At 40.4% G+C, this 25,262-nt stretch overlaps 1 protein-coding gene across 7 annotated transcripts in view; it reads right to left on the minus strand.

Annotated features, from left to right (window-relative positions):
- C3_1H11orf24 (chromosome 3_1 C11orf24 homolog) overlaps nt 1-25,262 on the minus strand; it is a 233,419-nt gene that overhangs the window by 116,235 nt on the left and 91,922 nt on the right. For 4 of the 7 annotated variants that reach the window (XM_085644794.1, XM_085644790.1, XM_085644796.1 and 1 more), the window contains 2 exons: nt 9,795-9,896; nt 6,111-6,194 (listed from right to left, as the gene is read on the minus strand). The gene's annotated coding sequence lies outside the window, so the exon portion shown is untranslated. The remainder of the gene's footprint in view (nt 1-6,110; nt 6,195-9,794; nt 9,897-25,262) is intronic. The other 3 variants (XM_085644795.1, XM_085644791.1, XM_085644793.1) reach the window with 1 other exon arrangement.

The following is a 25,262-nucleotide window of genomic DNA, read 5'->3' on the forward strand; positions in this document are numbered from 1 at the left end:
GATTTAACAAGCCACCGCACCTAATTTTGTAGTTTAAGGCACAAATTATGAACCAACTGACTCTCCTCTCGTGTTTCATCCCGGTGGGACATGATCGATTGGTATATTAAAGATAAAGAAATATCTTCACCCAGATGGATATTTTGTGCCAAATCAGCAGGCTGGTTCGAGCTTTCCACAACTCCCTTACCAGTCATCAGCTCAGGTCTTTTTCGTACAGTGTGGGGACTACCATCTACAAAATCGCCAGAATCCTCCAAACAAATACTACTGTGGTCTCTGCCACCGGAGTATTGTAACACCAAGTCCTCACAAGAGGACGTAGATTGTTCTGACAGGGAGAAGAAGTCCCCCCGATTCTGCATCTTGTAGCTGTATTTCATTATCTCCCTGCAGATTTACAACCTGTAAATTGACTGACTGATTGCCGCCAGTTGCACCGCAATCTGTACCTCCTGTTGTCTGACTTATACCACAGGGGCCCTCAGAATTAACGACATTTTGTTGTGAGGCCACGTCACAGTCATTTGCCTGAAGTCTGACAATTTCTGAGATACTTTCCTCCCGCACCACCAAATTAGATATTAAATTCATTCCTTCCATGTTCAGTGCGGCCCCATCAATGATATCTGCTAAATCCGAGCCTCCTTTAGAGATATGCATTGATTTTTTCCCCTTCTGTTTGTCTTTAGCTACAGAGAAAATTGCCGGAATAATTTTGTTATCAGCCCTGTCCCCTTTGACTCTCGCAGCGTTAGAGTCACTTTTAGTACTCTTAACCGGGTTTCCCACAGTCTTGTCTCTCACCTCCGTATCGCCATCAACGTTTTCAACTTCTTGGACTCGCGGTCTCCCGCACGTTCCTTTCGGGGGCATTGCCGTCGGAGAATCAGCTTTTCCTCCACGCTCACTGGGCTGTCCCCAGGTGAAGTCGATCACCGCGTTCCGCAGCCCGAGTGTAGCAAACGCCCACCGACTCCGTCGGCACCTGTTCAGTCCTGCCGCGAGAGCAAACAAAGTTTCCAGCATCGGCCGTCAGCAGATATGTAGCTCATAGTCCGCCTGTAAAGATCCGTGAGTAGCCCGAAGAAATCACTCTATAAATTAGGAGGTTCTAAAGGGCAACAGAATATTTCTATGAACACAAGTTATGCGTCTCCATCTCCCTTCTCCCTTCTAGCAGCCACTTTTCGAGGTCAGGCAGGAGCGGTCAGCTCGCGCGAACGCCATCTTGCCACAGTGTCTAGGTGGATTTATGTAAGCACAGCTGCAAACGTTGGGACCCACTGCTATAGATTACCTTCAATAGAATTAAGAATGCAATATATATATCCCTGCATTTTGTATTATGGGGGAGGTGGGGCAAATGCCAGTGGAGCCCCATGGACCAGTCTGCCCTTCTCCCAAGGGGCATTCTCAGAAGGAGAGATCGGGCACACTGACAGCGAGGCAAAATGAGAGTGCCTCACGACAGGCTGTTGGCCCCAGATTACACGAATGGCCATTCAGGCATCTGTAGCCTTTTCCGTGAAACCAAAAGGCCCAAGAGATGAAAGAGATGTGTACACTCCCACTACATCATCCTAGCACTCTGTGTAATATAGCCCTAGTGTTCCTTTCTAGTACCAGTGCTTGTATAGTCCATACTCAATTTCATTTTTTTTTTTAAATCTCTTTATTGCATTTTTGTGGTTATGTCTTACATTAACAGCTCGCATGACAGTACAGTAGGCAATTAATAAACTGCTTCAAATTACAAAAGGTGAACATCTACGTGGAATTTGACAAATGATAATTTAAGTATGGAGCTGGGGTTACCGAAGCCAATTGCCCAGTATTGCCTAGGTCATTAAGGTATTTTACATAAATATTGTACAGGCGTCAATAACAGCTTTGCCAAATGTACATTGCAAGATTCTTGATTATGTGAAAAGAAAAACTTCAACGTAAACTAACGTGACCAACTTGAGTCTACAGAATTAATCATTCTCAACTTTGTCATTCCCTTCACCCTCAGTCAGCAGAGCTGATGCTCACATTTAATCATAGACGTCCCGTGTGGTGCCGTGCACCCATACATCCGCCATCGTTAACGCATTTACACTAGTTGCTAACATCTTTGCAATAGTTGGGCAATATTCGTATTCCCTAGTCTGCTGCCCTTGGCTCAGCCTTGTGTGTCCTCCTCAGTTGCCTGTGTCGACAGTTGGATATCCGCTAGCCTTACATCCCAACATTGTGCCACTGGGTATTGGCGCAGCCCTAAGGTGTCCTCCCTATGTAGTGCTGTACTCTCCGCCTATGCCTACACAAAGAATGATTGTATCCAGCCCTTAATTGGGGGAGGGTCTGGGCTCTTCCAGTCGGGTCATGAGTCGTGTGGCAGTTATAAAACGCAGGTCGAGGAATCAGGAGGTAACCCTGTGTCTCTTGGGCCTGGGAAACAGTCCCAATACACATGACTCCAATGTGTGTAAAGCTGGGCGTTCCGTGCAGGAGGATAATAGAGATGTGATATCCTGTCAATAGGTGAGTAAAGCATTGCAGTGCCATAGCATGTGGGGAAGATCAGCTCCAGCCGTCACACACCGGGGGCAAGCAGCGTCTGTCTGGTGAAAATATCGATTCATTTTGGCGGGTGCTAGGTATGCCCTGTGTACGATATAAAATTGTATGAGCCGGAATTTTGCGTTCCGTGGTATGTGTGGGTCCTGCCAAAATTGATGACCACTTCAAATCTGTCCAAGGACAATCATGCTCTTCTTCGCATTTGGCGAATAAGCATGTGAGTGGAGGCGCCATTTGTGTCAGTAACGATGCAGTTAACCAGTATATAATGTGACTACCCATCCCCATGACCTGTAAATACTGTACTACTAAGTGTGGTTGTGGTTCAGCTGCCTTATCGCCCCAGGCTCGTGTCAGCGTGGCTAGTAACTAATTTTGTAGTAAATATTGCCCCGGGGGTAGGTCTGCGCTTCCCGCCAGGTCTTCACAGGACAGCAAGACACCATCATGTACATATCGCCCAATGTGTGCACCCCAGCCGCATGCCAGGTTGTGAGCTCTGCCCCAGACGTGATGGCAGTATGTCTGGGTGTGCCTAGACGGGGCATCACAAATCTCCTATTGGGGGAGTGATTCAGTTAAGGACTATGGAGGCTGGAATCAAAATAAACTGTCAACAAAAGTATGACTTACAGACCATAAATTTGCATAAATTTCTTATAGGAATCTGCAACGTCTTCCTATTTCCGTCCATAAATTGACTTTTTCTTTGTTATCTTTTCAAATGAAGTGATTACCAATTCAGAGTTTCTTTTTTTTCTTTTGTTCAAGGTTATATACACATTTTTACAGATACATAGACTATTTACAAATTACACCAGGACAACAGAAGACAATAGGAAGTTACAGTAACCTAGGTCTAGTGATTAGTTTAACGAATGTTACATTTACAAAACATAAAAATTACTGACATTACAATACTTCATTGCTTATATACAACACATATTTACAAACTTCTCCCACCTCAATTCCTTTGAGGATGTATCTTGTATATCAAAAACAGCAAATGTTATGGCCTAACTGGTGTCCTTAGGATAATTTTTATAGGGACCGAATTGCCTTTGGTCCTCTCTACGTTTGTGTGTTCATGCTATTCTATGGCCCTATAGAAGTCAGAGCATTCGATGTTAAACTGGGGTATAGTCCCAACTTTCGTTTCCCGTGGTGCACTACTGTTTGTGCACTGACTATAGCAATAAATGTTAGTTCTTGGCCTCAATGATGATTAAGCCAATGTGTTTCAACCTTCTGGGGTGGACCTGGGCTGCTGTTAAATGGAAGGTCTTCTTCAGGGCAGGTGTTCTCGTAGAACACGTTTTCCAGGTACCTAAGATTTCGCCATTCTTACTATTAATGGGTCGGAGCTTTACTTTAGTGGAGTGGTCCTTACATGGAATTAGGTCTTTATTGCCACGTCCAAAGGACTGTAAGCCTTGTTAGGCGGCTTCTTGAACTTCACTTCCTACTTTTGGTTGAGTCGAGCTTCCTCCATCCTCTTGCTCTTCTTGTGTGGCGGAGTTCTTGTCACTCTGCTGCTACAAGAGGCCGCGCAGGCGCATACGGATCACCAACCGCAACAGCTAGTAATAGGGATCCCGGTGCAGTAGTGTTAGTGATCGGGTGAAATAAGAGGTGAATATTAGTCATCGTCCAGGTCGGCAACATAGTGGCAGTCGGACAACTGTAGGCCCAAGAGCCATTTGGCAACACATTTGCAGTTTAGCCGCTAGGTAATATAATTCCATATTTGGTACTGCCAACCCTCCCTGGTCTAGAGGCCCATATAGTTTATTCAATGCTACCCTACAGTGCCCAGTATTCCAGATACATTCGTACATGTTTAGTTCAAAGTCACTGAAAATTTTAGCTGGGATGTAAATGGGCAGATTAAAAAACAGTACAACAGTCTAGGAAGGATCACCATCTTTAATAGTGCGATCCATCACGGATATTGGTAACGTCTTCCAGAACACAATCTGAGATCGAATGGAGGACAACGCCCGCGTTAATTTGCCTTCAAGTAGATCATTTGAGGAGGGATATATGCAAATGCCCAGGTAGCGGAACGTGGTAGGCTGCCAGGGTACCGCTACTTCACTCAAGGTTAGGCCTGGATCCGGGAGGTCCGGAGCAAGAGGAAACAGGCAGGACTTCCTCCAGTTCACCCGAAGGCCCAACAGCTATTGCACATGGCACATTGTGGACATCCTGGATGTAGAACAGTAAATCCTCTGCATACAGAGATACTACGTGCAGGCCATCGCCCAGCTGTATGCCCCAGTTCGTTCCCCTCCTGCAAAGTTCCGCAGCTAACGGTTAAATATGCCAGAGAGAATAGTAGAAGCGAGAGAGGGCACACTTATCGGGTGCCGCGGCCAATCCGGATTGATTCAGTTATTAGCGGGCCAGTCCTTACCCTAATGAGGGGCTAAGCGTATAGTAATTTTATCAAGTGTATGAAACGCGATCCGAGGCCGTACTGATGTAGAGTTGTGAATAAAAATGGCCATTCCAGCGAATCGAAGGCCTTCTCAAGGTCCAACACTAGGTATCCGGCATGAGCCCAGAAATGCAGTGCATAAGCCTGAATTCAGAAAAAGCGCTGGAGATTTAAGGAGGTGTTACATGTGGGTACAAATCTGTTTTGATCCAGGTGTACCAGGGTCAGAACTAAAGGAGCCAAGCGGGCCGCCAGGACCCTTGCCAGGATTTTGTAATCAGTGTTGAGTGGTGCAAGCGGTCTGTAGGACCCCAGTTCCGTTGGATCCCTATCAGGTTTAGGGAGAGAGACGAGTAGAGCCTAGCATTGGGATTTGGAAAGGGTGGAAGATGATAATGCTTCTTCACACAAAAGTTTGAACTACAGCAATGTAGCATAAGATTTAAAAAAAATTCAGGTGGCAGCCAGTCAGGGCCTGGAGTCTTTGCAGTAGCGAGGGCGGTGATACTGGACAGGATTTCTTATTGAGTGATGGACTCATCCAACGCCACTCAGTGTTCAGGCCTGACGTGCAGTAGTTCTAGTACAGATCGGAAAGAGTGAATCTCGCCTGGGGTGGCCTCAGCTGACGACCGATACAACTCTGAATAGTGTCGTGTGAGCTCGGCATGTATCTCCTTTTGCATGTGGAGTAACGTGCCGATGGAGGAGCAGAGCTCCATAATGGGTGTCCATGAGTGTCAGTACTCAATTTCAAGATCACAAACCAACCCATCCCACTCCCAGAGCCCACACAGCATCACCCTCTACCTTTGCAATGATATGACACAGAACCTCATGAAAGAAACATACTTTTATCCAAAAGTGACATGTCCAGAAAAGAAAAAAACAAACCTTAAACAGTAAACAAAACTTAAAAATACAATTTGCTAGCCATTACGCAGCAAATTAAATACAAGAAGAATAACCGGCATTGGCCAAAAGGATTAGGGTTTTTTGGGTGAGAAGAAGTAGTGAACATGGCCCTTTAAGAAGCGGACGACTCTTCACATAAAAAGGAATACAAATCAATATGTAAAAGCATGGCACAGACGTTTGTTACCTGACTTGAAAGTGCTCCATCTGAAATTCGGTATCGAGAAGACCCTCAGCAATTTCTTCCAGCTTCTCCCGCGGACTTAACCTGCTGAAAAAAAGTAAAATGTGCATTAAGAAAACAGACGGCATCAAAGTTGAAATTACTTTCAACCTGCCTGAATTACCGACACATTCCTTTGCCTCTTCCTTGTCCCTTAAGCAAACATGGTGGTAAAAGCAACAGAGACTAAATTGAGCAATAGTATATATTTTCCAGAATGTTTTCATCAATATTTATCTTGTACACACTGCGTTTAACCAATGCAAGACCAGAAATAGCTTTAGGGCACAAGGGGTTATACTTCAATCATTTTCAATACCTCAGAGTCCATGTCTTGGTCCTCCTGTATGCCAGAGCGATCTTAAACATTATCTTAAACCATTATACTCTTTCATCTCTTCCTTAATCTTTGTTGGTGAGCCACTCTCTGAAACAGGTACTCAAGCAAATAACAATACTTGGGCTCTCTCTTGGCCCTCATCTCTGTGAGCCCTGTCTACACCATCCCACTCACTGATGCAGTTGGTCTCCTCTTGAATGAGATCAGGAACTTAGAATTTCAAGTTGCTTTGTTGCGGATTTTTGTTTTAGATCAAAATTATGGTACAGTAGAGCTTGTGCCTCCTTTTCATGATGTGTGACGGCCAGCTGGCTTACAAAATGGGACTGATGAGATAGTTTGGTGCGCCCCCAAAAAATTGTGGAAAGAATATTGTAATATACAAATATCATATCTGCAATATTGTGATGTCTAAAATGAGGGTCAGAATACCGCAGATAAGATTATCATTTTTTGAATGCTTTCTAATATTGTAGCTCAAAATCTTGTTGTGTCTTGTATTGCCGTAGTGCATATCATTTAAGTGTATTTTTTGCATTAATATATTTTATTGGTTTTAACATGTTCATTTTTTGTCTATTAATTTTCAGAGTGGGATGTACGCTTTATTCGGGATTATGGTTGGAGTAAATTAAAAGTTTGAATTTTATATGTTTGTTAATATTCCTTAGCGTTAATTTAAAAAAAAAAAAATTAATATTAATTTTTTTTTTGAAACTATATTGTTTATGTTTTAGAATTATGGAAAATCAAATTTGCTTATAATTATTTTGACTTTTTTACTAAAACTATATTGTTCTATATTTTAAATGTACATTAAGTATGAATTTCCACATATAATTCTCTAAATATGTGTAATGTAGAATGTAATTTAAACAAGTCATTATTTTAATATTTTTTTGTTTTAAATATAGGATTTTGGGGAATTTGTATATTTTTCTCATTAGGGGGTAGAAAGGTGTGTAATTTAATTAAAAAAAATAGTTAATTTTTCCTATTAGGATTTAATTATTTCTTTTGATTAGTTATATTTAGTAATTTAAAATGTATTCTTAATATGTTTTTTTAAACAAATTTATAGTTTTTCCAATTCACCTCATTTAGATTTAAATATTTTTCAGTACTGCAATATTTTAGTATAATTTCTACAGCAATTGTGTGAGGGTAGTTCATTTTGTAACCTAAATGTACAGCACTTACTCCAATGTGGTCGAGTTTGTAGTGGGAAGAGTAAACCCGACCCCTTCAAAGTCCAACACTTTACCCAGTGTGGTGAAGTGGAAGTAGTGAATTAGAATTTCTCAAAGTATAACACCTTCAATGTGGCTACATTTTTATTGGAAATAGTACATGTGAACTCTATTTGCATTTTATATATCCAAACATTATAGTAATTTTTGTAAGTATGTTTTATATTTGATTGTTATATACATTTTATGAACATCTCTTGATACACATCATTTTGAATGTAGTTTTATTTCCAAGAACCATTTTTTAAATAATTACGTTACTCATAGATAGTTGTGGTGTATATACACATTTTTATTTGTAGTCACACTTTTTAAAAAATTGCACAATAATTTGTTACAAAATTATTTTTTACATTACTTACATTTTTAAACAATATATTAAAAAGTATAGACAAAAGTTTCATATTTTAATCAGTATTTTACTATATATTGTACTTTTTGTTCAATTCAGTATTATTTTAAACATATTTAAAATTCCTATTATTTTATAACATTATGAAAAAAATACACTGCTTTAACATTGATTTCTATAGGATGGTAGTTTTTTTTCTTCATTTTTCTGACTTTTCACCCGAATTTCTTTGATTTTATAGCCATTCTTCATCATTTTGAGCCATCTTGGAGTTTGCAGTCAAAGTTTCTCGTTCCTGGTCTCGAATTCAGGTAAAGCTATTTTAAACTTATTTCCAAAGGCCTAGTGGAAGTTAAGACTTAGTTGAACTAGTCTTAGTAATTGGATGTTATTTTAGTATATTTACATTTAGGGTCCGATTAAGATTTTGGTCAGAAGGGCTCCGACCGACGGTCGGAGCCCTTCCGACCGATTCGGATCATGTCGGCCGGATTCCTTTCCAACCGAGCCATTCCGATGGGCTCGGTCGGAAAGGAATCAGACACGGATTTCCGGATTGCAGACGACGTGCTCGGGGAGCCTGTCCGCCGTCCGGAAATCTCCCAGTACTCCCCCGGCCGCCTCTTTGCAACTGAGGGAGTACGATGGCAGTTTATCACTACCTTTTCGTGCCGGTTTTTCCGGCACGAAAAGGCAGTCGGAAACTGTCTTTGGGAGCCCCCAGCAGGGCCCTCATGGGTGCTAGGCTGCCGCATGGCGGCCTGAGGGCACCTATGGTGCCCCTCTGCGGATCTCTGCACCCGGTGGCAGGCACCTTGGGGTGCCGCCCACAGGTTGCAGGGATGAACTGCACCCCTGCTTTCAAGGATGCAGGCATGCATTCCGCTCGGAATGCATGCCTGCATTGTCTTGTATACGAGTGCGACTGAACCCTGTTCGGTCGCCTGGTACTACCAGGGCCATAACCGACGACAGCAGGTCGTCGGTTACGGCTACTGACCGATGTCGGACGGACCCGAGTCTGTCTGACATCGGAATCGGCCCCTTAGTGTAGTATGTGAGTTTACAGTATTCAGCTTATTTGTATTTTACATGTATGTTCTATGTGTTTAACATTGATTTTAATGCTTTTTTTGTGGTGATCTATGTCTGGAAAGCTGCTCTGTCGTGGAACCCGACTCGCGCGGTGATTCACGCGCAGTGATTCCACGACAGGCAGTTATATCTCTGGGCCCCTGTTAGGACGGAGTCGTCCCATCTCCTCGATCTTCAATAAACTACATTTCAACACGAAGGCCTGCCTCGCCCCTTCTTCAATTTGGCGACGACCGGATTGACCCGCACAGCGCACCGCTCAAGAGAGGAAAGTTGAGCAGAGCTTTCCTTTCGTGTCACGAAGAAAGCAGCATTATTGAACAAGGGCCAGAGACTGAGTGAGATCCTCGACACGGAAGCTACTCTTCACGAGGTGAGAGTCAGCATATTAGCATTATAGTTTCTTTTACTGGATTTTCACTTGAGGATTTTACCAGCGCGAGTCACGATCATTTATGTATCCTGCGCGCGCATTGCGCTCCGTTCCCTTGGCCACCCGCTGCTTCATAACACGCGCTGTTTTCAGCATGGCTTCTCTCCCACGTTTTAGTACCATGGGATAAGAATTGTCATACAAAGAAAAAGAGGAAGAAAGCTCTGTTTTTACTTACCGATTGAGGAATTTCTAATCTTCAACTGCCTCCTTGCTCTGTATACCGCACTGCACTCTGGGATCTTCAGCGAAATAGAAACAGGACTCTACTGTTGTTTAACTAAAAGGAAAAAGAAAGAAGACTTCATTTTTGAGCACTCGTGTCATTTATTTACCAAAGTTGTGTAAATCTATAAAAGAGAGACAAGAAGTTGGCACACAATATTTAATTATAAAGTTTCAAGAAAACACTACAACAATTAATAAATTTATTTAAGGAAGCCATTTACCGAAGTTGCAGTACTTTGCGCATTTGTCTCCATATCTCTTCTATTCTAACGCAAGTTCTATTTTTTTTTTAAAATCGTTTTTGTCTTCATTCCTACAACAGCGACTTGCAAGCTCACGCAAGGAAATTTTCAGTGCAAGTTAAAAAAAAAAAATTCTCCACCTAACAACATGCAGAGTGTTCAAGCACCAGCACCATTCCTGCAAGACCCTGGGGATCCACCCTTAGAGTGGAATTTATGGCTCAGATCTTTTAAGGCATATCTAGGCGCTATTGATGCGCAAAAGTTTAGGCCAGAAAGACGGAAAAGCCTCATGTACTATCACTTGGGAGTGGAAGGGCAGAACGTCTATGATCACCTACCTGAACATGTTCCTGCTGAAGATGAAAACTTAGATGAATTTGAGACTGCTATTGCTCAACTGGATAAATATTTTTCAAAGGCAAAAAACATGGTTGTACATAGGTACAAATTTTTCACTAGGACACAGCAACCTAACGAAAGTATTGACACTTATGTCACTGCACTGAAAATGTTAGCTTCAAAGTGCGATTTTGATAATTTCACTGCAGAACTGATACGCGACCAACTAGTAGCTAGATGCTACTCTAAGAACATACAACAAAGACTACTTGCATGCAAAAATCCTACCTTAGACAAAGCTATAGACATAGCTAAAAGGATTGAAGGATCCACCATCGACGCAAAGTTATTGGAAGAGTCTTTAGCCAAATCCTCTATTTCTGCTGCTGTCATCAACACACCTAATCCCACTACTAAGACTTCTTTGACCAATTTTAAATCCAGACCATTTAACAAGCAAAATGTATCTGTTCAGCAATTTCAGAAGATATTTTGTTATAGATGTGGTTCACCTACTCACGTCTCTTCTTTTAGATTTTGTTCCGCTTTGGGCCAACAATGTAAGAAATGTGGTAAGATTGGTCACTTTCAAAAAATGTGCAGAGCAGGCAAACCCACTAATATTGGTTGTGTTTTAAATGATTTTAGTAACAATTTTGATGAAGAAAATCCTGAAAGTAACCAAGAATTACTCTTAGGTGTTAGATGTGTTAATTCTAATGATGAAAACTTAGTAGTCGATCCAAATCTTAATGTCTCTATTGAAGGTCATGCCATACAACTGTTAGTTGACACTGGTGCACGTATAACTATTATCTCGAATAACATTTTTGAAAAACATTGGATCAACAGAACTTTGCTTCCTCCAGATATCCTTACTGTGGCATTTGAAGGAAGCAAAGTAGACCTCATTGGGTTTTTTTGGGCGGACATTATGATTTCAAATGAATCAATCAATGGTAAAGTATATGTTGCAAATAAAGGGATCAATGTTTTGGGTTTATTTCACCAAGATGAATTTGGTATCACGATCAGACCAGGTTTAGAACAACTCATTTCTTTTGAGAAGAAAAGGCTGAGCTCAGTAAGCGATTTGGACAAAATTTGGATAAAAAAATTCAACAAAGTTTTTCACGATAAACTGGGCAAAATTTCAGATTTTACCTATTGTGTTCAGGTTAAACATAATGTTGTTCCTGTAAAACACAAACTACGCAACATACCTTTCAGTGTGAGAAATGACCTTTCTGCCATGCTCAATGACATGTGTTCACAAGGTATTATCGAAAAAACTGATGGAACTTTGTGGTCATCTCCGATTGTCCTAGCGAGGAAAAAGAATGGGGAATTACGCATGTGTGTGGATATGAGAAGTGTGAATGAAGCTATTTGCATAGATAACTACCCTCTACCTAGAATTGAAGATCTAATAACAAAAATCGGTCATGCTAAGTGGTTTAGCAAATTAGACTTAAGAGCGGCATACCACCAAGTTGAATTAGATGAAAGTTCCCGTCATCTGACCGCATTTGTAACTCCCGATGGAGTTTTTCAATTCTGTCGCATGCCATTTGGCATAGCCTCTGCGGCTGCAGTTTTTCAGAGACTCATGTCAGACATGTTCACTGGTAACGAACATGTTGCCATCTTTCAAGATGATATTTTAATATTTGATGTTAGTGAAAAAGAACATGATCTAGCATTAAACAATGTTTTGGAGACTTTAGAGAAAAGGGGTGTCACATTACGGAAAGATAAATGTTCTTTCAAAACAAAAGACATTGAATACCTTGGACATGTGTTTTCTGAACTGGGTATAAAACCTAAACCCAGTTTGATTAAGAGTTTTGTAGACGCACCCGCTCCTCAAAATAGAGAACAGTTGTTGTCTTTTCTAGGCCTTTGTGAATTCTATGCAAAATTTTTGCGGGATTTTGCTACAAATACTGAGTGCTTTAAGGTCCTACTTAAAAAAAGGTGAGAAATTTGTATGGTCAGATTTATGTAATCACACTTTTGAGAAAATTAAGAAAGACATCACTTCAGCACCGGCACTCCAACCATTTGTAGAAGGCAGAAACACCTTTGTCACTGTAGATGCATCAGAATATGGTTTAGGAGCCGTTTTGACACAACTCAGCTCTAATCATGAAACTACTGTTGGTTTTGCTTCTAGAACCTTACGTTCACCTGAACGTAAATACTCTGTTATAGAGAAAGAACTCTAAGCATGCATATGGAGTGTAGAGAAATTTAGAGCATATTTGTGGGGAAGACCTTTTACCTTAAAGACTGATCATCGCCCCCTAGTAGAAATATTATCAGGAAGGAAGCTAAAACACACCACTGCCCGCATAGCTAGACTCAACAAGACTTTTAGAATTCTCTTTTTATGTGGAATACATTCCAGGTGGGAAAAATTCTAGAGCAGATTGTCTTTCTAGACTCCCAATCAGGGATGGTGATGAATTTGATTGGGAGTCAGAGATTGAAGAATGTTTCATTGCCTATATTGGCGATTCAAGTATTTGTAAAGAAGAGCATGATTGGGTGAAAGAACTATATAATGATGTTGTCCTAAAGGATGTTGTACAAATGGTTATTTCTGGTTGGCCGAAAGAAAGAAGCTTATCCGATAAACTCCAACCCTTTTGGAAAGTCTCTGATGAACTATCTTTAGAATGTGATAAACTAATGCGTGGTGATAAACTCATTCCCCCAACTTGTTTCCATAGACGCATTATTGAACTTGCCCACTCTGGTCATATAGGATCCACTTTCACCAAAAAAAGAGTAAGAGAAAACTTTTGGTGGCCTAGTATGGATCATGAAATAGATTTGTATATACGTGACTGTACTAAATGCAGAGTCAGTGATAAAGTTTTAAAAACTGAAGGGTCTATTGAATTTCCCACCATATGTCCAGAAAGAGCTTGGCAACGTATTGGGGTAGATTTTTTAGGACCCTATCATGTTTTACCTAACTACATGAGATACTTCATTGTTCTAATTGACCCTTTATCTAGATGGGTAGAGGTTAGAGGAGTAATGGAGCCTACTACAAGAAATGTTATCAATTTTTTCCAAGATGTATTTGCAGAAGAAGGTATTCCCGGTGAAATTTTAACTGATAATGGCGTTCAATTTGTCTCCATTGAAATGAAATCTTTTTTAGAGAAGTGTAATATTAAACATATCAAAACACCTTTGTACAACCCTCAAAGCAATGGTAAAGTAGAACGTTTCAATAGAATTTTAGTTGAATGTATACAGTCTACTCTTAAGTGTAACATGAATGTCGAAACTGCTTTGAAAGAGTTGATTTGGAATTACAGGACGACACCTCACTGTGTTACGACAAAAACCCCTTTTGAACTTATGCGAGGAAGAAAAGCTACAACTGATTTATGTCCTTTTTGGATGACATCGGGTCTTGACAAAAACATGGTTCTTAATGATTCTTGGAACACAGCCAAATACAATTCTGATGTTTCAAGTGCAAAAAGAATTTGTGACAACCCAAATCACAGCAAACTGAAATCAGGTGATTGGGTTCGTGTGAAAAACCCGTGTCATGTTGGTAAAGGTCTCTCTAAATTCAAAGCACCTTTCAGATGGGAATTGGTGGAACATCTCCCGTCTTGCTCTTGAACCCAATACTGGTTTCTCTTCCAACAAACAAAATGTTTCTCATCACCATCAACTCACACATTCGGATGATGGAACTGTGAGAAGAAGCGTCCGCTCCAAATTCACCCTCAGCGAATACCTAGACTTTATTTGCGATTAACATTTTTTTTTTCTGTTGGTGGGGAGGAGAGTGTAGAACGTATTGCTCCTCTTTATTTTATAGTTTGTTATGATATTTCTCATTGTGTCATTTTAAGGTTAGTTTCTTTATTTCTTGTTTCCAGTTTGATTTGTCTTGAATTTGAAAAAACTTCAGCTTATTTGTATTTTACATGTATGTTCTATGTGTTTAACATTGATTTTAATGCTTTTTTTTTTACTGTGGTTTGTTTTTCACTATGGTTAATAAGTGTTTTTGTGATTGGCTTATATGTTTGTTTATTTCAGGCCTTTACTTTCTGCGTCCGACCTTAAATTTGAACCTGGATATGTTTTTCATCCTCCCCAAGGAAAAAGAGTTTTTTTAACCAAATGTAGGTTTGACTTTTCCCTTGGTTTTTCGGTTTTCCTGGAGTGTTTATTTTTTTCTGGTTTTGGATGGATTGCCTAGTTTATTGGAGTCATATCGGATATTTTATTTTTCTCCGGTTTATTTTGGGAATTTTGGCACTTTTTTTTCATGGATTTTTTGGGTTATTCTATTTTTTAGATCATCATTTTACTGACCAGGAGCATCCAGGGCAGGTACAGTTGAAACTGATTAGCTGGTCTCTTCCAGGACAGTGTGCTCCTTAATGTTTTTGGGTTTTGGTAGCTTAAAAGAATGTCAGCCAATTGTTCCTTGTAATCCTGATCTCAGTCCTGGATACAAGAGGGAGCAGATTCAGCCCTTAGACTGTCTATCAGAGGTCTCAACAGCAGGTGCAGTCCTTATTATGTGTCTCCCAATGGTCCAGCAGTGTTCTTAAGAGGGTGAAACATTTATGCCTGGTACTAACCTGTGGGTTGCCAGACTCCTGGCAATTCCCTAACAAATAGAGGAAAAGGTCCATGGGGTAACCCTACCAACTTTTGCAGCAGCTTCTATTGGCCTGGAAACAAACAATCCCACACTGCACTTCTCTAGCCAAAAACAATAAGGCAGAGCCTTTCTTCTCCTATGCTGGGCTCCTGAGTCCACCCTAGAGGTATGGTCAGGGAAATGAGCAACTCTTCCTCTGTGGTCACTCAAAACCAGTTCTGGAGAAAGCTCCTTTCTCACAGAGATTGGTGCCTGGCTCACAAGAAGAACAAATGAAGGGCAGGTCCAGGTGTGAGCAACAGCTGCCACCAGGATAGGTAACCTTTGAAGGTACAGCCTTTGAAGGTATAGAAGCGACTGGGCACAGCCCCAAGCCATCTTGTCAAGGGAAGGTCAACCTCTCCTCATCCCCAAGGGCCTTTGTGCCAGCTGTGGAAGCTAATTCACACGTTATGAAGGAGCTAGTCCAATCCTGGGTGACCGCTGGAAGCCGAGGTAAACTGGCTTCTAGAGGTTTTAGGCTGGTTAAAGGGGTGTGCAGACAGAATATTGAGTTTTTAAAATATTGAGTTGCACGAATATAGAGTCAGAAATATGGACAGCAAGAATATCGTGGTTAAGAATATCGACTTAAGGCAAGTAATATTGATTGAAAAGATTTCGAAGTGTTTACTTTTGTTTTGTTGTATAAGAATGGTTTGTACTTTAATATACAGGTTACATTTTTAGTAGTTATTAATTTTTTTTATTTGAATGTTGCGTTTTTAATCCATAGCGGGTTGTGGGTTTATAGGGGAATAGGGTGTGAAGTAATTTAATTATATTAAATTAATTGATTATTTTTTATTTATTAATATTGGTTTAGTTGAGATGTTATAGTGTTAAATGTGCACAGTAGTTTATTATTAATTAATAACTATTTAATTTGTAGTTAATTATGGTAATTGTGTAATAAATTTTAGGTGTTTCTGGTGTTTAAAGATGTAAAAGGTGGGAAGTAATTTATTTTTAATTGATGAATTAATAGTTGGTTAATTAATTATAATTAATTGGTTATTACGGTAATTGTTAATTTTACATGGGTTTTGGATTTATAGGGGTAAAGGGTCTTAAGTAGTTTATTTTTTTATGAATTATTTGTTAATTGATATTAAGGCAATTGTGTAATTTTAGGTGTGTATTGTGGTGTTTATAGGGGTAATGGATGGGAAGTATGTTGTGTTTTATTAATTAATATAGAGTTGTTAATTTTAAGAATTTGATATTATTGGGTAATTGTTTATTTTTCTGTGTGTTTTTACTTTTAAAGGGGTAAAGGGTGGGTATTAAATACATTTTAATTACTTTATAATTAGTTAATAGTAATAGTTTTTAATTTAAAAATAAGTTTTAATTAAGTTAGTTTATTTTTTTAAATAATATTGTTTGAATTGGTTATTAATTATGTTAATTAGGTAAACTACATTTAATTTAAAATATTGAAGTGTGTTGCTATTGGTGTATTAATTAATTGTTTTGTTTGTAGGTATTTGTTATATGTAACTATATATATATATATATATATATATATATATATATATATATATAGTTAACTGTTGTAGTGTGAATAGTAATGTTTGACTCTCTGCTATCCAACACTTTCCCTATTGTTGCACTCATTGGATTTGGAATAGTAATTTTTACCCCTCCATAATCCAATACTTTCCCTACTGTTACACTCACTGGAGTGGGAATAGTAAATGTTACCTGCACTATCCAACACTTTCCCTACTGTCGCACTCACTGGAGTGGGAATAGTAATTTTTACCCCTACGCTATCCAGCACTTTCCCTACTGTTCCACAATTGCACAACTTTTTTATATTTTAATGTTTTAATTTATTATACATTTTTGTTTTTTTATATTTTAAATTATTGATCTTTTTTATTTTTTATAGAATTTTAAACTTAAATTAAAAATACGTTTGTTTTAAAGTAAATATATATGTATAAATAATTATGTTTGTGTGTTTATCTTTAAGTTTATTTGTTAAATGTAAATTACATTTATTTTATTACAATTAAATATTTAAGGTATTTAATACATCTTATTTTATATTGATATAAAAGTCAATTTTTTATACATATATAATTTTTACATCAATATTTTTTAAGTCAATATTTTTGTACTTAACTGTTTAAATATAGGAACCGATATTTTTGTTGTCTATATTTTTTACTCAATTACATCGATGTGTCAGTGAACTGGATAAAGGTGAGCTTTAATAAATATTTATTACAAATTCTTATTATACAGTGGATCAGGCTTGTAATAAATATTTTTAAAATGTCCAAAAACGAACTTTGCAGCTGGTATCTAAGTGGAGAACAAGTTTAACTTTAATATTAGCTCCCAATGCTTTCCTATGTAACAGCCAATACTGCTGCAGTGAAAATAGCTTTTGGGGCCTGGTCACTGTAACTTTTACATGTCCTACTTTTAAATATCATGCGCCCTGCCATATTGTGCACTAAAGCTAACTTAGGGGTGGCTTATTAATAATTAAAAGGGGGTTTAGGCATGTAAAAAGGGGTTATTTTTAAAATGTTGAATTTGCAATTCAAAGCTGCACAGCCAGGTTACTGGTGGCAGGCCTGCAATCATATTTTGCATTGTCACTTTAGTAGTGATACAATATGTGTGGCAATCCACTAGTGACATTTAACTTGGAGCAGCCCTGGGTACACTTTGTCACATATACTAGGAACCTATATGCAAGTATGGTGATTAGGAGTATAGCCAAATACAACATGTTTTAGAGGTCAGAGCACATACACTGTGCACTGGACAGCAGTGTTTCAGTGTGCAGAGTGGGAAAAAAACAGCAACCAATCTAGTAAAAAATGGAGTTGGGGGAAGCACTTAAAAAAGTGGCATTTTCCTATACTCCCATCCAATCCAAGACTGACAGTTCATGGGCACCACAAAGTGGGAGAAGGCTTATGAAAGCGATTGATGGGGGCTAAAAAGATTATTAATGATAATGAAGAGAGCAACCGATGCACCGGTTTCCTGAAGGGACTCGCCACCAAGTGAAATGCATGATTTGCGTAGGCTGACTGTGCAGCATATTTGTAGGGTTTGAGGGCCAAGCCAGCAGTATATCTTTTTATGCAAAAGTTAGGCATTTCAATGACCTGAAACAGTATTATTAGCCTAGACTGCCATCATTTTTTGGCAACATGAGAAGCGATTTGGAATCGACATACAATTGTGCCTGAATATATTAATACGTTAACAGCACTAGGATTACAAAGTTCAGTATTGTAGACTGGTCAGTATAATGTTCATGAATGTTGTGTGTTTTCAGGAAACCTCAATGTATCCACCTGATGCGCTCTCCACTTGGGAGGCTGGAGGCTGGAGGGTAGAGGGTAGGGTCGGGGTTATGGTGTCCTAACAAACACAAAGCGACCTGTTTCACATGCTGGCTCTTGAGAGCCGTTTTAATTAACTTAAATGAAAGCAAGTGCGTAATAATACATAAACATTGATTAATATTTTATTTTATTTATTATTGAGTTTTATTTTGCGTAAACTTTATGTGAAGGCATCAGAGAGCTTTACAGAAATTGGCAGAGTGGAAGTTACATGAGTTATATATGGAGTAAATACAATTCCATGACGTATATATGAATACATAGTAACAGTATATGCACGAGGTATAGTAAGATATGTGGACGATTTAGATCTGAGGTAGTTTCAGGAGGGTGTTGCGATGTTGTGGAGCTAGAGGTGCAGTTTTTTCCCCAAAGTAGTGGATAGTGACATTCAGATTTATTTGGAGTGTGGGGTCGGAGCATCGGGCCAGTCAGAAGGCATAGGGGGAGGGTTTAGGTACTTATTGAAAAGAAGGAGTTTAAGTTTCTTCTTGAAGAAGTGGAATGGTTGCATGTCACGCAAATCTTGAGGCAGCCTGTTCCAGATTCTGGGAGCATTCCTGGAGAAGGAGCAAGTGAAAGACTTCTCTTTCTTCAGTTTGGGTGGGATCAAGCCAGCTTTTACTAGTTTTTTGCGAGGGAAAGTGGTTTTTCCATGTAGAGAGCTATGGGTGTTATGCAGGCAGTTTCGAGCATACATCTTGCCTTGATTGGTAGCCTGTTGAGTTTCATATGAGTGGTCAAAGCAACTGTCTCTCGGTAGTCATCTGACGGTTGCATGGAGTATAGCTTTCAAAGGGGCTCAGTGTGTTTTTGGGGCGCCCGTGATCGTTGCATTACCGCAATCCAGCTCGGAGAGAACCAAGGATTGCACCACTGTCTTTAAGTCTTCGAAGGGGATGAAGGAAGGGTTTGACTTTAAGGTGTTTCCGTGTGTAGAAGGCGCTTTTGGCTGAAGCTCTGATATGCTTTTTCATGTTCAGGTTAGTGTTAAGTGTAATCCCCAGCGATATGACCGAGCTGGAGATCGATAGTTTGCAATTTAATGCAGTGAGGTTGTCGAGACAGGTATCTAAGGGAAAGGATTTTTCTTTAGGCAAAATGAGGAGTAGTTCGGTTTTGCTGGGGTTGAACTTAAGATGGTTGCTGGTTAGCGAGGACTAACCAATGGTGAGAGTGGTGTTTCGGTGGTTGTCTTTAACTGATGCGATTTTAATGCAGAGTTAGGTGTCATCTGCATAGAGATGATAGGCAATTCAGGCTTGTTTCAGGATTATAGCAAGGGATTCCATATAGAGGTTGAATAGGGTGGGAGATAGGACTGAACCTTTTGGGACTCCTTGTGAAACAGGTGTTGCTTTAGAGGTGGAGTTATTTAGTTTGATTAGCTGTGATCGCTGGTTCAGGAAAGAAGCAAACCACTGTAGGACAGTTCCATTGATGCCTGCACCCTGTGGGAGGGTGTTTAGGAGAATGTCATGATTGACAGTATCAAATGCAGTCGAGAGGTCCAGGAGGACTAGGAGACAGGCATGGCCATTATCTCGACATCTGTGAAGGCCACCTGTGACATTCAGTATTTCAGTCTCTGTACTGCAGCCTCTTCTGAAGCCAGATGGGAAGATGTTGTGCTGGTTGTATTTTTCAATGCGGTTGTTGACTTGTGCAAGCACACATTTTTCAATGGTTTTGGCTAGGAGAGGGAGGTTTGTTATAGGTCTGTAATTGTTAAGGTCATTTAGGTTGGTGTCTGGTTTTTTGAAGAGGGAGGTGATTTGTCAGAGTTTAAGGGAGGCTGACATGGAAGTGTTCGACAGGGAGGAGTTCATGATTTTGGTCCTTAAGGGAGAAATAACGTCACTGAGATTTTTAACAAGGTCAGCAGGGAGACTGTCAGAGATGTGTGATGTCGGCTTCATACAGGCTAGCAATTTGTGGACTTCTTAGGGGATGTGGTTGAATTCAGTCCAGGTTGCATCCTTTTTTAGTTTCAGTCGGTTGAAGCTGGTGTTCTGTATTGTCAGGAGGGGGAGATTTTGGAGACAACGATTAGTTGGAGGAAGGGACTTGTGTGGACCCTCGTTGTTGGGGGGTAACCTTGGTGTAGGGTGGGTGGTGTGGTTGGTACACGAGAGAGTTCAATGTTAGATATTTTCTCAGAGAAGAATGTTACGAATTCTTCACATCGCTTAGTAGAATAATCAATTGAGTGTTGGGGGACAGAGGAAGTTTGCTGATTTGGTTATGTTGAAATGGTTTTTAGGTCTGTCCCTAGATCGGTCGATTTGTGCTCAGAAGAAGGATGATTGATTAGCAAGGGCTTTTGCCTCCAGTTTCTTTCAGCCATTCAGAGCTGTTGCCTTTCTTTGCTGAAGTCTTTATTAAACCAGGATCTGGAAGGGGTATTTCTTGAGTTTCAGGGGGATGATAGTGTTCAGGAGTTCAGCCATTTTTGTGTTGTAGTGCACGGTGAGGTCATCGGCTGGGGTGAGGGTGGAATTTAGAAGTTGACTAAACCTTCTAACTCTGCTTCGGAGATTTGGTGTGTGTTCCTAGCCCAGTGCTTGGGACGGGTAGTTTGGGGATGGGCCTTTGGTTGGATGTCAGTGAGATTAAAAAGAATTTGTTGGTGAGCAGTCCAGTTAACGGGAAAGATAGTGTGGCGGGATAAGGTGTTATGCTTTGCGATGATTGCGTCGAGGGTAGAGCCTTTGTCGTGAGTTTGTTTTTTGCAGTATTGGGTGAGATCATTCGCTTGTACGAGTGTAGATAGGGCTTGTACGATGGGATCATCAGCCTTGTTCAGGTGCATGTTTAGGTCTCCTAGTATACATATTTGTGCTGCCTTTTAGGGAGTTTTGAGTTTAGGTCAGTTAAGTCTTCAAGGAATTGTTTTTTACCTGCAGAGTGATAACATGAAACTTGATGGGCTTGAGGCCGCTGGAGGAGAGCTGAGCTCCTAAATATTAAAAAGGTAGGGGGCTTATTGATGTACAATGGGGTGGGGGGCTAAGCAAAGGTCTTTTTTGTGAATGATGGCTAATCCCCCATCAATGTGATCCTAGCGGTCATGGCGCATGATTGTGAAGCCCAGTGGGGTGAGGAGATTCATGTAAGGGGATGAGTGGTAGTTCAGCTAGGTTTCAGTTAGAAAGCAGATGTCAATTTTGCATTGTCATATAATTCCAGCTAGGTCAGTGGCATGTTTGACTGTTGATTGACAGTTTTGTAGCATGCAGCAAAGCGTAGGTGTTAGCCTCGGGCCCGGCTGGTTGAGTTGGACAGTAGTTAGTTGGGCAGGCTGCCTGGGTGGACCAGCAGGGCTTAAGGTCCTAGCTGTGCCCAGAATGGTCAATCTTGCAGTGGCAAGGTTGATTAGGGGAATGGTCATAAGTATTGCTCAGCATTTCAGCTTGCCGCTGTGATATTCCAGTTGCGGTGCATCTAGGTTTGAGGAGGAGACAGGTGTCTGGGATAAATTGCCTAGGGGTGAGGTATTGGGGGGCTTCAGAGTATTTAGTTGTGCCAGGATTGGAGCTCATCATGGCTGCGTGAGGTTGGGGCAGGATGTGGATAATCTTTGTGTCCCTGTGTAGTTATGTGATTTCATCCAGAATAGCGTTTACTTTGAGTTCTAGGTGGGTTATTACAGGGATTAGCTGAGAGGTGGTTAGGTCAGTGGTGGGGAGTGGCGTATGTTCGAGTTCGTCGGAGTCTGTAGTGAATGCCAACGTAGTATTTAGCCTGCTGTGGTCGGAGGACTGAGAGAATTCTTGTGGGATAGATAAATCAAGCTGTTTGGTGGGTGAGTGCCATGAAGTGCGATGGAGTTAGTCAGGGTCTGCGGTGAGGGCTAAGGTAGTATCCGGTCTGCTGAGGTCAGAGGAATTAGAGGGTCTATGTGAGATGGATGAATCAAACTGGGCAGTGGAGGAGTGCCATGGAGGAGAGGGAGAGTAATTCTGGAGGCGAAACTGAAGACGGAGGCTCTAGGAGAGGTGGAGGAGGAGGCTGTTCGTAGGGGAGTGGGAGTAGAGGGTTCAGCTAGTAGAGGTGGTGGTGTAGGGGTGAGTTCTTTGGGAGAGGGTGTGGGGATGGTGAAGGGAGCGGATGACATGGAGGCCCAGAGGGCAGGGAAGGGGCAATCAAAGACGGATAGTTCTCCGTTAAAGTTCTAGGATAGGGATAAAGAGAGTTTAGTTACATACGGGACGTTGGTAGTATTAATTAAGTGAAGGTGTTGTAGGAAGTGCTCTCTCCATTTGGCAGGTTCCTTAGTGTAGAAGATGAAGTCCGTTTTGTGGCCTCCGTGTGTTGGACTGCAGAAAATGCCCATTATTAGTGTTTAAGGGTGTTCTTTAAGGCTTCTGTGTTCATAGGTTTTAGCGGCCTGTTTTGAGTGGTCTGTCAGAAATGTAATGCTGCAGGAGTTACGGCTGTATCTTTCCATGATGGTGCTGCAACAGGACATTGACCCAGCAGTTGGCACGCAACCTTGAAATAAAACTCAGAAAATGTTTGAGGTTAGCCAGAGTCAGGTTTTAGGGGGAGCATTAAGAGGTGTGGACAGTGGTCAACAGGCGGCCTCCTGTGGCCAAGTGGCTGCTGGAATGTTCGTGATCACAGTAGCCTGGAGTTGTGTTGGGATTTATCAGCCAGTTTGCAGAGGAGCCCTTTGTATTCAGGGGTTTATATATGACACACAACCAGACCATAAGTAGCATATCAATGCCTGTGTGGACTATTAGACATCATATATACACCCACCGCCTGAATAGGGTATCAATGTCAATGTGGAGAAATAGTCAGAGAAGTAGGGACAGTGCTATATGCGCGAGGTGGGATAGGTGGTTGCAGCTACGCCCAAGGATAACAGTACAAGCACAAGGTATTGGATTGCCAAATAGGCATAGAATGACAGTGTACATATAGGGTAACAGTAAGTGCACAAAATAACAATATTAGATCACCCTGTAGGCATAGAATGTCTGTGTAGATATAGCGTAACTGTAAGTGCACAAAAAAACGATATTAGATAATAGATCTACTAACTTTATATCCAGGGGTTCTGAAACCTTTGAATGGTTTATAGTTAAACTGTAGGGCCTCTTAAAGGCTGGCCAAACCTTTGACCATGTTTTCACAAAGCCAATGAGTCGAAGTCTGAAAAGTCAACATTAAATAACTCAAACAATACTGAAGATTATAACAGGCCTGGACGAACAGATGTTCAACCATAGTAAATGCCAGAGCCTGGTTTAAAAAAAAAACTTAATGTCTGAGGTCACAGTCTGTGATTGCACACAAGAGTGAAGAGGGTAACATGAGCTCTGCTCTGCTGTTCCAGCAGCTGAAAGTATTACATACACTGTGTGAACGAGCCCCGAGTTCAACAAATTCCCAGCTGGCTCTAAGACACGCCCTCATTCCATATCCATTAATGCTCAACCCCGGCAGAAATCAACAAGAAATGGGGACAATTGTTTCACCCAACAGAATAATCAGGGAAATTTCTGAAATCATGGAAAAATATTCCATCCCCACCCAGTATTCCGTCTTTGGCAGCACATGATATGAAGCCTTCATTTTTTTAAATTTGTACATCCTATTTATCTGCACATTTCAAAATCATTGTGAGTCGACTCGAATGCTGTCTTCCTATCCAATGGATTACATAAAATCTATATATCTATATATATATATATATATATATATATATATATATATATATATACACATATACATATACACACACACATACATATACATACATACACAAACAAAACACAGATCAGAAAAATCACTGACAAAGCCAATATTGTTAACTTTTGTATAGTGAGAGGATTTTCGAGTTTATTACTGAAGGAGGGGGGAGAACACAGCGTGTCACCACGGGGGGAAACATACACTTTTTGGGTATAGAATTGGTTTGCAAAGGCGTTAACAATTGTAACATAAAAGTTTCAGGACAGTCTGCGAACGATCAGCTGTTGCGAGATAGTGTTCGGACACAATCAATAAAGTTCCAGTTTGTGCAAGTAAAGTTAAAAAAAAAAAAAACACACCACATACAAATGAAGTTCTAGCTTCATTTAAAAGTTCATCAATGCTATTTTTTTTTCCAGACATGTGACAAGGGTTATTATTCACTGAAATTCCATGAAACCATTAACTAATAAAACACAACAATTTAATACAAATTTTAAGCAGGTCAACAAAACTAAAGACGGGCCCTCCACTTGGGAGTCTGTTGGCAGCTAAAAATATTGGTACTAGTGGCTGTGGGAACATGCAACTCGTCAACCATCTGTCATGCACCACGTCCCATTTGGCCACTACCTCTAAATCAGGAGACCAATTCTGAATGCTGTTGGCCATGTATTGTTTTACCTTTAAAAAATGGCCCACATGTTTCTAAATGTGGCAGCCTTATCTGAACTTTAAAACAATGACAGACTAAGTCAATAGTTTGGTCAATACAAGCACATGTCCGACATGTCTACATGGCAGCATGTTTTCTACTTTTGTGATTTTAATTTATTTTGCATATGTTGTGTTTGTGTGTGTTTTAATTCAGCTGTATCACAGGATGAACGAAAGAATGAACCAGTTGATGGCTGAATGGATGCACAAGTACAAAGATGAGTGACAGGGTCATGTATGATGACAGTGTCTAAACCGATCAATGTCACAAAAGGCATTTTTGTTCATAAGCCAGACCTATTGGCATTGCCAATGCTCGTTTTAGTTTGCTTTCCAGACTA

This window comes from Triturus cristatus, chromosome 3_1 (genome assembly GCF_964204655.1).
Source record: "Triturus cristatus chromosome 3_1, aTriCri1.1, whole genome shotgun sequence".
NCBI classification, from domain to species: Eukaryota; Metazoa; Chordata; class Amphibia; order Caudata; family Salamandridae; genus Triturus; species Triturus cristatus.